Source organism: Lissotriton vulgaris, chromosome 3_1, assembly GCF_964263255.1.
Source record: "Lissotriton vulgaris chromosome 3_1, aLisVul1.2, whole genome shotgun sequence".
In the NCBI taxonomy this organism is placed as follows: Eukaryota; Metazoa; Chordata; class Amphibia; order Caudata; family Salamandridae; genus Lissotriton; species Lissotriton vulgaris.
In genome coordinates, this window is record NC_141689.1 from 713,918,957 (window position 1) to 713,931,953 (window position 12,997).

Genomic DNA, 12,997 nt, shown 5'->3' on the forward strand with positions numbered 1-12,997 from the left:
CTTGGCGCTAGGGGTGATTGAGCCCTGCAGCAGCCCCTGGGCTAGCCCAGTGGTCTTAGTGCCAAAAGCTGCTGCACCAGGTGCCACTCTAGAACTCAGGTTTTGCGTGGACTACCGGGGGCTAAATGCGGTCATGAAGACTGACGCACACCCCATCCTCAGAGCTGATGAGCTTGTGGATCGGTTGGGAGCTGCCCAGTACCTCAGTACCTTTGATTTGCCTTCTGGGTCCTGGCAGATTGCCTTAACTGATGGCTCCAAAGAGAGGTCCGCATTCTCAACACCAGAGGGGCACTTCCAGTTCCGAGTCATGCCTTTTGGGTTGAAGAATGCCCCTGCCACCTTCCAGAGACTGGTTAACCAGGTACTGACCGGGCTGGAGGAATTCAGCACCGCATACCTGGATGACAGTGCTGTGTTCAGCTCCACGTGGGAGGAACACTTGCAACACCTCTGCGAAGTGTTGAAGGCGCTGCAAAGGGCAGGCCTCGCTATCAAGGCCAGCAAGTGCCAGAAAGGGCAGGGATCTGTGGTGTACTTGGGACACCAGGTGGGGAGCGGCCAGGCAAAGATTGATACCATTCTGGCTTGGGAACCCCCCAAGACCCAGACAGAGGTAAGAGCCGTTTTAGGTCTCACCAGGTATTACAGATGGTTTGTCAAGGGATATGGCACCATTGTTGCCCCCTTGACAGAACTGACTTCTAAGAAGTTGCCCAAAAGAGTGAACTGGACCGAAGCCTGCCAGATTGCTTTTGATGCCCTGAAGACTACCATGTGCACAGCACCAGTGCTCAAGGCACCTGATTTCTCTAGTGAGTTCATAGTGCAGACAGACGCTTCAGAGCATGGTGTGGGAGCAGTACTCTCACAGATCACTGAGGAGGACGGGGACCAGCCTGTGGCTTTCATTAGTAGGAGACTACTCCCCAGGGAACAGAAGTGGAGTGCGATTGAAAGGGAAGCTTTTGCTGTGGTCTGGGCCCTAAAGAAGCTGAGCCCTACCTGTTTGGGACTCACTTCCATGTTCAGACCGACCACAGGCCCCTGAGGTGGTTGATGCAGATGAGGGAGTAGAACCCAAAACTGTTGAGGTGGTCTAACTCCCTACAGGGAATGGACTTTACAGTGGAACACCGCCCTGGTACAGAACATGCCAAAGCTGATGGTCTGTCCAGATTTTTCCGCCGTAGTGAAGAGAACTCCCAAGAGGGTGGGCAGTTCCCCCCACTTTCAGCTGGAGGGGACGCGTGTTAGACCTGGCAACTTTGACGTGGTTTCCCCTGTCTTTTTGGCCTCTACCCCCTGTATTTTTGATGTTGTGCTGGATTTCGTTTTTGCTGGTTTAGATGTTTTGGTCACTCTGCCACTGCTGATCAGTGCCAGAGTATAAGTGCTCCCTCTTTAAATTGTTATGATGATTGGATATACATGATTGGCATATTTGTATCACCAAGAAGTCTCTAGTAAAGTGCACTGGGTTTGCCAGGGCTGGTGATGACAAATGCTAATAGCGGGTCTGCAGCACTGATTGTGCCACCCACATGAGTAGCCCCAAAATGGTGTCTCAGGCCTGCCACTGCAGTGCCTGTTTGCAGTCTGTGAACTGCCATGTCCTACTGGCCAGTGTACCCACTGGCCAGGCCTAACCCTTCCCTTTTTGTGCACATTGGTCACCCCTATGGAAGGCCCAAGGTACCCCCCTGGGCAGGGTGCAGTGTATTTGAAAGGTAGACCATGTAATGGTGCAGGTGACATGCTCTGGTAGTGAATCACAGCCATCTTCGTTTTTCACTATCGTAAGGCTATCTTGCGCCATAGGTTAACATGGGGGATGCTGGCTACAGTGGCTACCAGCATTTCTTCCCATAGGAACAAGATAGGACATAAGAGTCTAGTATCCCTGAACTCAGAATTTAATAACACATCTTTTAGGAAAGGTTGTTTTTGAATCCTGTGTTTGAGAACAGCACTTTTAGAAAGTTGCTGTTCTCTTGTCTGACCTTTCTGTGTGCCTTGGCCTGTTTGTATATTGACTGTCTGGTTTGAGAGTGACAGGGTCTGGGGATTCCCCAGGAGGCTGAATGACTGCATTTGCAACTTGAGTGGTGGGAGGAGATAGCACCTGGGCCTTAATAGGGCTGTGCTTGCCTTCCACAATGCTGGCTCCACCTCCTGCTGGGCGGCTGACGACCCTGCCCCTCACTCTGAAAGGAAAGGAGAAGCCAGGAAAACAAAGTGCTCAAGAAACACCCAGAACTGGTTCAGTCCGGGCTCAGGGCCCACTTGCACAATGAGAACAAAGACTTTTAGGGGTATAAGTACAGGACCCCTGACAACATAAAATTAGATCATCCTGGAATCAAGAAGGAACCTCTGCCAAGGAGACAGCTGAAACTGAAGAAGGAAGATTGTCCAGCTGTTGCTCTGCTGGATTACTCTGCTGTTGCTTTGCTGCCAAGGATAGGGGAAGGACTTTGCTGTGCTGTGTCCCCTTGCTTGAAGGAATCTCCAAGGGCCTGAGAAGAGCTGGCTCCCTGTTCTGAAGTCCCAGGAACAAAATGACTTCACCCCCAGCTTCCCCCTGAGCTCTACTGAGAGAGTTCTGTCCTTCCTGGAGTGCGTGGCCCATGTGTGGTGCCTCTGGAAGTTGTACCTGTGCTGGTAAGCTGGAAACTAAGATTTGAGAGACTTTGCTACAGAAAAGTTATCGCATCGCTCCCTGTGGAGCGTATCCCCGACAGTGCGAGGAAATTCCGCTGTCAGAGCCGTCGCATCCTTCGTTTGCGGGACGCACCCGATCGTTGCGGGAAGCCTAACATCGCTGCGAGTGCCGTTGCAGAGCCTGTTGTCGCTGGGTGAGATCGCCACACCGCCTGCTTGCGGACCGCATCACGTCGCTGCGAGAGTCATCTTCAAAACCATTGCATCGAGGAGCTGCGAGAGAGAGGATCACCGCTGGATCGCGCATCATCGCCCCGGAGATCGTCGCAGCCCCTACGAGATCGACGCATCATGCCTTTGCGAGAACAAACTTCCTACGGAACATACGCACCGGAATCCATACAAGTGGCCTTCCTCCCCAGACAGACCGGATTTGTCGCAACACGCCCGCTGCTGCAGCGGGGCTGTCGCAAACGCCTCCCCAGGGTCTCAGGAGCAACGCATCGCTTGTTTTCCACTGCACCAGCTTCTGCTTTTGGAACTCTGTCGCAACTAAAGGTGCTGTGTCTGAAATGTGACGCAACTGTGAACTTTTCACGCAACTGTGGATTATTTTATCGCAACCTAAAGAACTTTTATTGCAACCTTAAGAACTCTTTTGAAACCATATTCTTGAACTGTGTATTTTGGATTTTTGGCGTTTTGCTCTTGTTTCGTTTAGATTAAATACCTTTATTTTTCTAAACTGTTGTGGAGTCAGTTTGCGGTGTTTTCACTGTGTTACTGTGAGTGTTGGTACAAATACTTTACACATTGCATTCTGATTAGCCTTGACTGCTCGTGCCAAGCTACCTAAAGGGTGAGCAGGGGTTATCCCAGAGGGTTTCCTCCTTACCCTGACTAGAATCAAGGGTCCCTATTTGGACAGTCGTACCTACTTCTGCCAAATAGAGACCCCCAGTTCTAACAATATATGTATATATATATATATATATGTATATATATATATATATATTCACTGAAAAAACCATAGGTTATAGACCATATATAGTTAGGAATTCGCATTTACAAAACCTTATTTTACTCACACAAAACCATTGAAATTCCATATATAGTTAGTTGCACTAACTATATATCGCGCACCCGCAATCCACTGCTGATGATGTCACATATTACATCATTCATGACATGGTCAGTGACATCACTGATGACATCACTGATGACATCTCAAATGACATCACTGATGACATCTCAAATGACATCACTGATGACATCACTGATGACATCTCATTTGACATTACTGATCACATCACTGATGATATCATTCATGTGATAATACGATGAACCTCTTCAGACTCTAATATAACCTTAGATACAATCAGTGTAAACAGACACTCACAGACTGTCACTCATCCATGGAGTTACTCACACACCTAGTCAGTCATGCAAAGAATCAATCACACCTCCATTTCCTCAACTATACAGTTATACAAACTTTACTTACTCAAACATATACTAACACATATGTACTCTCTTATACAATCCCTGATACAAGTTCACAATGATCCATACAGCCACTCACACATTCACTGGCTCTTATGCACAGTTATTTATATATGTCAACTCTCACATGTACTGTGTTTTACATATGTACTCACTTTGACATGTAGCACTGAGATATCCATTCACTCACCAATACACTCATGCACACAGTCAACCGCCCATACAGCTGTTTCCACATGCACTTTTGAAACCATACATCTAGTGAATCAACTGCTCACACATCTATGCACAGAGTCATACACCTCCCAGCCACCCACACACACACTCAATCTCCCATACAAATACTTGGGCAACCAATCAATAACCCATATAGTTACTCATATAGCTACTTATCAACACATGCAACAGTTTACAGAACAACAGACATAATGATGCACAAATTAAGACAGTTTAGTCACTAACCCATGCACTCAGTGAGACACATTTAATCACTCACTCATACAGTCAGTCATGCACCTACTAAATCCGTCATCCAGACACTTATACATCCACTCATTCTTCAATATGTAAGACATATTTTAACTTTACAGAAACATACAGTCACTGGATGTTGTCATCAGTGATGTCATCAGTGATGTCATTTGAGATGTCATCAGTGATGTCACTGACCATGTCATGAATGATGTAATATGTGACATCATCAGCAGTGGATTGCGGGTGCGCGATATATAGTTAGTGCAACTAACTATATATGGAATTTCAATGGTTTTGTGTGAGTAAAATAAGGTTTTGTAAATGCGAATTCCTAACTATATATGGTCTATAACCTATGGTTTTTTCAGTGAATTTTCAAGGTTTTGTAAATGCTAATTCCTAACTATATATGGTCTATAACCTATGGTTTTTTCAGTGAATTTTCAAGGTTTTGTAAATGCTAATTCCTAACTATATATGGTCTATAGCCTATGGTTTTTTCAGTGAATATATATATATACATACATATATAAACATATATCATCTGTATATCTATATAAATACAAACATAAATGCATGCATACATATACTTATATGCATACAGATGCATGTTATTTACATGAAAGTTGAAAAAACACTAATAAAAGCAAAGCTAAAAAGCCACCTCATTACAAACAGAATGGCTTTAACTTAAACGAGGGCGAGATCTATTGCATTTTCAATGCTTGTTTACTTTGGTTCCATCAACAAGGCATTCAGATGTGTCACACATTTGCCATAAATTCTGAATGTTAGCACTCTAGTTGCACATTAGATCACTGTAGTAAAGCTACTGCTCACCAGGGACGTCTGCTGCTGGTATTCAAAGTGCATGTTTCAGTCTGCATGTCAGAATTTTTTTAATGAAATAGAAGAGGATTTGAGAAGTCACTCAAAATGATCCCTAATTTTTTCTTTCTGAAGCACTAATCATACTTTCTATGGCAAAATTAACCCCCTCATGTTGTTCCTTTTTAAATTCAGTGTTTTCAGACTTACCACTTCATTCCAATCAAGATGGCTTCTGGTGTGCCATACTTTTGTCATGAGTAAGACTGTTAGCGCTCTAGTTGTTCTTTAGAACACTCTGGGACATTCTGTCATTGGGCTATACTTGGGGTACATCTGGGTGATATTTGGGCTACATTTAGGCTCTTTTGTCTCTGGTGGCCATCTTGGGAGACTGTATGTCAGAATTTTTTAATGAAATTGAAGAGGGTTTGAGAAGTCACTCAAAATGTGCCCTAATTTTTCTTTCTGCAGCACTAATCATAATTCATATGGCAAAATATACCCCCTCATTTTGTTCCTTTTTAAATTAAATGTTTTAAGAGTTACCACTTTATTCCAATCAAGATGGCTTCAGGTATGCCATACCTTTGTAATAAGTAGGACTGTTAGCGCTCTAGTTGTTCTTTAGAACACTCTGGGACATTCTGTCATTGGGCTATACTTGGGCTACATCTGGGTGATATTTGGGCTACAATTGGGCTCTTTTGTCTCTGGTGGCCATTTTGGGAGACTGCATGTCAGAATTTTTTAATGAAATAAAAGAGGATTTGAAAAGTCCTCAAAATGTGCCCTAATTTTTCTTTCTGCAGCACTAATAATACCTTTTATTGCATAATATACCCCCTCATTTTGTTCCTTTTTAAATTAAATGTTTTAAGAGTTACCACTTTATTCCCATCACGATGGCTCCAGGTGTGCTATACCTTTGTAATAAGTAGGACTGTTAGCGCTCTAGTTGTTCTTTAGAACACTCTGGGACATTCTGTCATTGGGCTATACTTGGGCTACATCTGGGTGATATTTGGGCCACATTTGGGCTCTTTTGTCTCTGGTGGCCATTTTGGGAGACTGCATGTCAGAATGTTTTAATGAAATAGAAAAGGATTTGAGAAGTCACTCAAAATGTGCCCTAATTTTTCATTCTGCAGCACTAATCATACTTTCTATGGCAAAATATACCCCCTCATGTTGTTTCTTTTTAAATTAAATGTTTTAAGAGTTACCACTTTATTCCAATCAAGATGGCTTCAGGTGTGCCATACCTTTGTAATAAGTAGGACTGTTAGCGCTCTAGTTGTTCTTTAGAACACTCTGGGACATTCTGACATTGGGCTATACTTGGGCTACATCTGGGTGATATTTGGGCTACATTTGGGCTCTTTTGTCTCTGGTGGCCATTTTGGGAGACTGCATGTCAGAATGTTTTAATGAAATAGAAAAGGATTTGAGAAGTCACTCAAAATGTGCCCTAATTTTTCATTCTGCAGCACTAATCATACTTTCTATGGCAAAATATACCCCCTCATGTTGTTTCTTTTTCAATTAAATGTTTTAAGAGTTACCACTTTATTCCAATCAAGATGGCTTCAGGTGTGCCATACCTTTGTAATAAGTAGGACTGTTAGCGCTCTAGTTGTTCTTTAGAACACTCTAGGAGGCTGCAGTAGAACACAAAGGAATCAACTGACAGTCTCTGTCCTTGTTGGATGTACATCTTTTACTGAGAATGTCAGACTTCATTTTCACATGACTGAGAAAGATAATGTGAATTTACAGAAAATATGCTTTCAGTTTAGCTTATAGATCCCCTTCCAAACCACTGTGGGAAAATCATGAGATATTAGTTTTCTTTCAAACAATATTCATGATATCACAGCAGAAGTTTTTTTCACATGGTAAAATCACCTTAGAACCCACCACAATTCCTAAAACGAGTATGGTACCATCAACAAATGATTTATAATGTAACTAAAGTCCTAAAACCCTCTATTAACTACAATGCTTTTTAATGAGGTGCTATCATGTATATTGGTCCCAAGATGGCTGCCAACACTTCTTGGATGAAGTGCTGACAGCCAATCAGATCAGATGTGTGGTTAGGCTCCGCCCAGATATATATCTTTTTTTGAACCTAAATTACTCAAAATCCACTGGAGCACATATATTGAGACCTAGCAAAGGCACATCGGGCTAACAGTCCCTACAATTTTGCCAAGTTTCGTGCAAATCCATTCAGCCGTTCGAGCTAAAAGTGAGGCCAACCGCCCTATGGAAATTAACATGGGAAAAACGTGTTTTGGGACCCCCCTTTTTTCTCGGCCCCCCCTTGATGAAACCCCCCCCATATTGTCAAGGGCTGCTCAGAAACAAAATGTTCCATTTTCCTGAAAATTTCAGCCAATTCCGTCCACAAACGCCAAAGTTATTAGACATAGAATTTTCAAAAATCCCATAGAGAAAAAATCCTAACTATATATACCGCCAGTAGGTAATATATATATATATATATATATATATATATATATATATATATATATATATATATATATATTACCCACTGGCAGTCGCCAGTAGGTAGTTATAGTTAGGATTTTTTTCAATGCAAAATCTCAAAATTCTATTTTGAATAACTTTGGCGCTGGTTGACGAATCTGCCTGAAAATTTCCTCAATTTGCCTCGCGGAGCTCCGGTTCTTCCTTGAAAGTTTCGGGGGGATTCCTCAAGCGGGGGCCAACATAAAAGGGGGGTCCCAAAACGTGTTTTCCCCATGTTAATTTCCATAGGGCGGTCGAACTCACTTTTAGCCCGAACGGCTGAATGGATTTGCACCAAACTTGGCAAAATTGTAGGGACTGGTAGCCCGATGTGCCTATGCTATGTCTCAAGATATGTGCTCCAGTGGATTTTGAGTAATTTAGCTTAAAAAAAATATATATCTATAGGCGCGCCCCATTACGCGCACGGGGAGCACATTGGGCGCGCCACGCGACTTGCGCACGGAAAGCTGATTGGTTCACGGGTGTCTGTAAACATTCCAAACAGTCCGGAGCGGGCGCCATCTTGTGTCTCGGTAGGATCGAGACACAAGAGGTGGCAAAAAAAAGGGGGAAATGACTATAAGGGGGCAGGGTAGACCCCCCCTGACCCCCTAGGTTTGATGTGGGGGCTAGAAATAGGGTCCCGCTGGGTCCAAAAAAAAAAATTTCGATTTGCGCGGGGGATCGCCCGGTACGCGCACCAGGGAGCAGACCGGGGAGCGAAGCATGGGGAAAACCCAGTTTATTCACTGTGTCACCTCTAAGACCCTTTCTTGCGTCAATACGTCCCTTTTGCATACATTACACCTGACGTAGGAATAATGTGGCGCAGGGGCTTACAAAGTGACGCATCTACCTAGATGCGTCACTTTGTAAATATGACTGAATAAGGTGCATTTTTTACAGCACTGGTGCGTCACAAAAAGTGACGCTCCGGTGGCATAAAAGTGACGCATGGCCTCATAAATGAGGCCTTCAGTCTTCTACTCATGCGTCATATTAAATATATGACGCATTATGTCGCGAGTACTTACAGATACATCAGTATTTCAGACGTATCTGTAAGCGCAAAAGTGATGCATTGCTGGAGTGTGTCTCAAAAATGAAGCAACTCCAGCAATGCATCCTTTCACATGGGGCCAGGCCCCATGTGAAAGGGCTTGCACGCCTGCTGTGAAACAGGCGTAATATTTGGACGCAACAGCGTCATAAAAGTGATGCAGTGATATCTCATAGATTTCACTGTGTCACCTCTAAGACCCTTTCTTGCGTCAATACATCCCTTTTGCATACATTACACCTGACGTAGGAATAATTTGGCGCAGGGGCTTACAAAGTGACGCATCTACCTAAATGCGTCACTTTGTAAATATGACTGAATAAGGTGCATTTTTTACAGCACTGGTGCGTCACAAAAAGTGACGCTCCGGTGGCGTAAAAGTGACGCATGGCCTCATAAATGAGGCCTTCAGTCTTCTACTCATGCGTCATATTAAATATATGACGCATTATGTCGCGAGTACTTACAGATACATCAGTATTTCAGACGTATCTGTAAGCGCAAAAGTGATGCATTGCTGGAGTGTGGCTCAAAAATGAAGCAACTCCAGCAATGCATACTTTCACATGGGGCCAGGCCCCATGTGAAAGGGCTTGCACGCCTGCTGTGAAACAGGCGTAATATTTGGACGCAACAGCGTCATAAAAGTGACGCAGTGATATCTCATGGATTTCACTGTGTCACCTCTAAGACCCTTTCTTGCATCAATACCTCCCTTTTGCATACATTACACCTGACGTAGGAATAATGTGGCGCTGGGGCTTACAAAGTGACGCATCTACCTAGATGCGTCACTTTGTAAATATGACTGAATAAGGTGCATTTTTTACAGCACCTGTGCGTCACAAAAAGTGACGCTCCGGTGGCGTAAAAGTGACGCATGGCCTCATAAATGAGGCCTTCAGTCTTCTACTCATGCGTCATATTAAATATATGACGCATTATGTCGCAAGTACTTACAGATACGTCAGTATTTCAGACGTATCTGTAAGCGCAAAAATGATGCATTGCTGGAGTGTGTCTCGAAAATGAAGCAACTCCAGCAATGCATCCTTTCACATGGGGCCAGGCCCCATGAGAAAGGGCTTGCACACCTGCTGTGAAACAGGCGTAATATTTGGACGCAACAGTGTCAAAAAAGTGACGCAGTGATATCTCATAGATTTCACTGCGTCACCTCTAAGACCCTTTCTTGCGTCAATACGTCCCTTTTGCATACATTACACCTGACGTAGGAATAATGTGGCGCTGGGGCTTACAAAGTGACGCATCTACCTAGATGCGTCACTTTGTAAATATGACTGAATAAGGTGCATTTTTTACAGCAGTGGTGCGTCACAAAAAGTGACGCTCCGGTGGCGTAAAAGTGATGCATGGCCTCATAAATGAGGCCTTCAGTCTTCTACTCATGCGTCATATTAAATATATGACGCATTATGTCGCGAGTACTTACAGATACATCAGTATTTCAGACGTATCTGTAAGCGCAAAAGTGATGCATTGCTGGAGTGTGTCTCAAAAATGAAGCAACTCCAGCCATGCATACTTTCACATGGGGCCAGGCCCCATGTGAAAGGGCTTGCACGCCTGCTGTGAAACAGGCGTAATATTTGGACGCAACAGCGTCATAAAAGTGACGCAGTGATATCTCATAGATTTCACTGTGTCACCTCTAAGACCCTTTCTTGCGTCAATACGTCCCTTTTGCATACATTACACCTGACGTAGGAATAATGTGGCGCTGGGGCTCACAAAGTGACGCATCTACCTAGATGTGTCACTTTGTAAATATGACTGAATAAGGTGCATTTTTTACAGCACCTGTGCGTCACAAAAAGTGACGCTCCGGTGGCGTAAAAGTGACGCATGGCCTCATAAATGAGGCCTTCAGTCTTCTACTCATGCGTCATATTAAATATATGACGTATTATGTCGGAAGTACTTACAGATACGTCAGTATTTCAGACGTATCTGTAAGCGCAAAAGTTATGCATTGCTGCAGTGTGTCTCAAAAATGAAGCAACTCCAGCAATGCATCCTTTCACATGGGGCCAGGCCCCATATGAAAGGGCTTGCACGCCTGCTGTGAAACAGGCATAATATTCGGACGCAACAGCGTCATAAAAGTGACGCAGTGATATCTCATAGATTTCACTGTGTCACCTCTAAGACCCTTTCTTGCATCAATACGTCCCTTTTGCATACATTACACCTGACGTAGGAATAATGTGGCGCAGGGGCTTACAAAGTGACGCATCTACCTAGATGCGTCACTTTGTAAATATGACTGAATAAGGTGCATTTTTTACAGCACTGGTGCGTCACAAAAAGTGACGCTCCGGTGGCGTAAAAGTGACGCATGGCCTCATAAATGAGGCCTTCAGTCTTCAACTCCAGCAATGCATCTTTTCTTACCCTTCCACACCCCTGTTCCTTTTCAACATTTTCTTTGAATATCCACATTCCCCATATTCACTCTCCTTCTCCTTTCTTTCCTTACCAACACTCACCTTCTTTCAGTCCCCCTACTTCACTTCCTTTCTCCTCTCATACTTTTCTGTTCTTTCATACTCATGTTCCTTTCCATTGTCAATGCACTCCACTTCACTTACTCTTTTTCTTTTTTTTAAGAATATACAGCCTGATTCATCAAAGGGCCGTTTTGTGAGTCAGTAATAGCGATTCATAAGGAATCGCTATTACTGACTTGCAAAACGGTATTCATGTAGGAATCGCAAAACAAAATGCGATTCCTACATATTCCTTATTTGCGATTAGCAAATTGCTAATCGCAAATAAGGAATACTCCCCATTCATTCCTATGGGCCTTTAAAGGCCCATAGGAATGAATGGGGAGTATTCCTTATTTGCGATTAGCAATTTGCTAATCGCAAATAAGATAGCGATTTGAAGGGTGCCAGGGGTGTCCAAAGGACACCCTGTAGCACCCCTTAAATGCAAATTTGAACAGGTGTTGCGCACACACATGTCCAAAGGACATGTGTGTGTGCAACATGCAACTTAGAAAAATGCTTTTAATGCGGTAAATAGCGGGCCGAAATTGCGAATTCGCAATTTAAAAATGGATGATGAATTGCATTTAAGGAATCTCAAATAGAGATTCCTTAAATGTAATTCCTCGCAAAATTGCGAAATCGCTATTACCGATTTTTGCATTTGGGATGATGAATCCCAAATGCAAAAATAGCGCTTGCAAAGGGCCAGATTCTCAGAATCTGGCCCTTTGCGAGCCCATTTCGGCTTGATGAATCAGGCCGATAGCTCTTTGATGAGAATTGGAAGTAGTTCTGAAAAAAACTTTTTTTTTCTTCTTTTTTCTTTTTTAAGAACATAAACAAAAACAGGGAATGGAAACTGCTCAACAGGAGCAAAAAAAACAAAAAACAATTAGGGCTGGGAACGGCAGTGATGGTTCTCCAATGCTCGAACCATGAGCAGGACACATTGCTCCCCATAGGTAAGGAGTTGATCGCAGTATCTGCATTTCAGGACAGCATTGTTGAAAGCAGGTTGAATATTTGGAACGATCTCCTGCGATCGCCCCCTCCCAGAAGTAGTTGCTCCTCCGGTGGATGTAGAGGCCCCGTCACTGGGAACCTCTTGTGCCAGAGCCCTGACACTTTCCCGGGCAAAATTCTGGGGGTGCCTCCTCTCCACATGCCGTATCATTGTAAAGTTCCCAAAAGAATATTTCTTTTTGGGGTCACCCCGTGACAGGACTTGTTTGCAGATCCTGCACTCCACTTTTGGAGCATTCACCTTTTTCTGGTTAGGTGGTATTGAAAAAAATTTCCAAATGAAATGCTCCTTCACCTTTGGCTGAGGAGGCTCTTCATCGATGAATTCAGGCTCATCTTCACTGCTGGATGGTCTGGCAGCCATGATTAACCCAGAAAGATGCAAGAG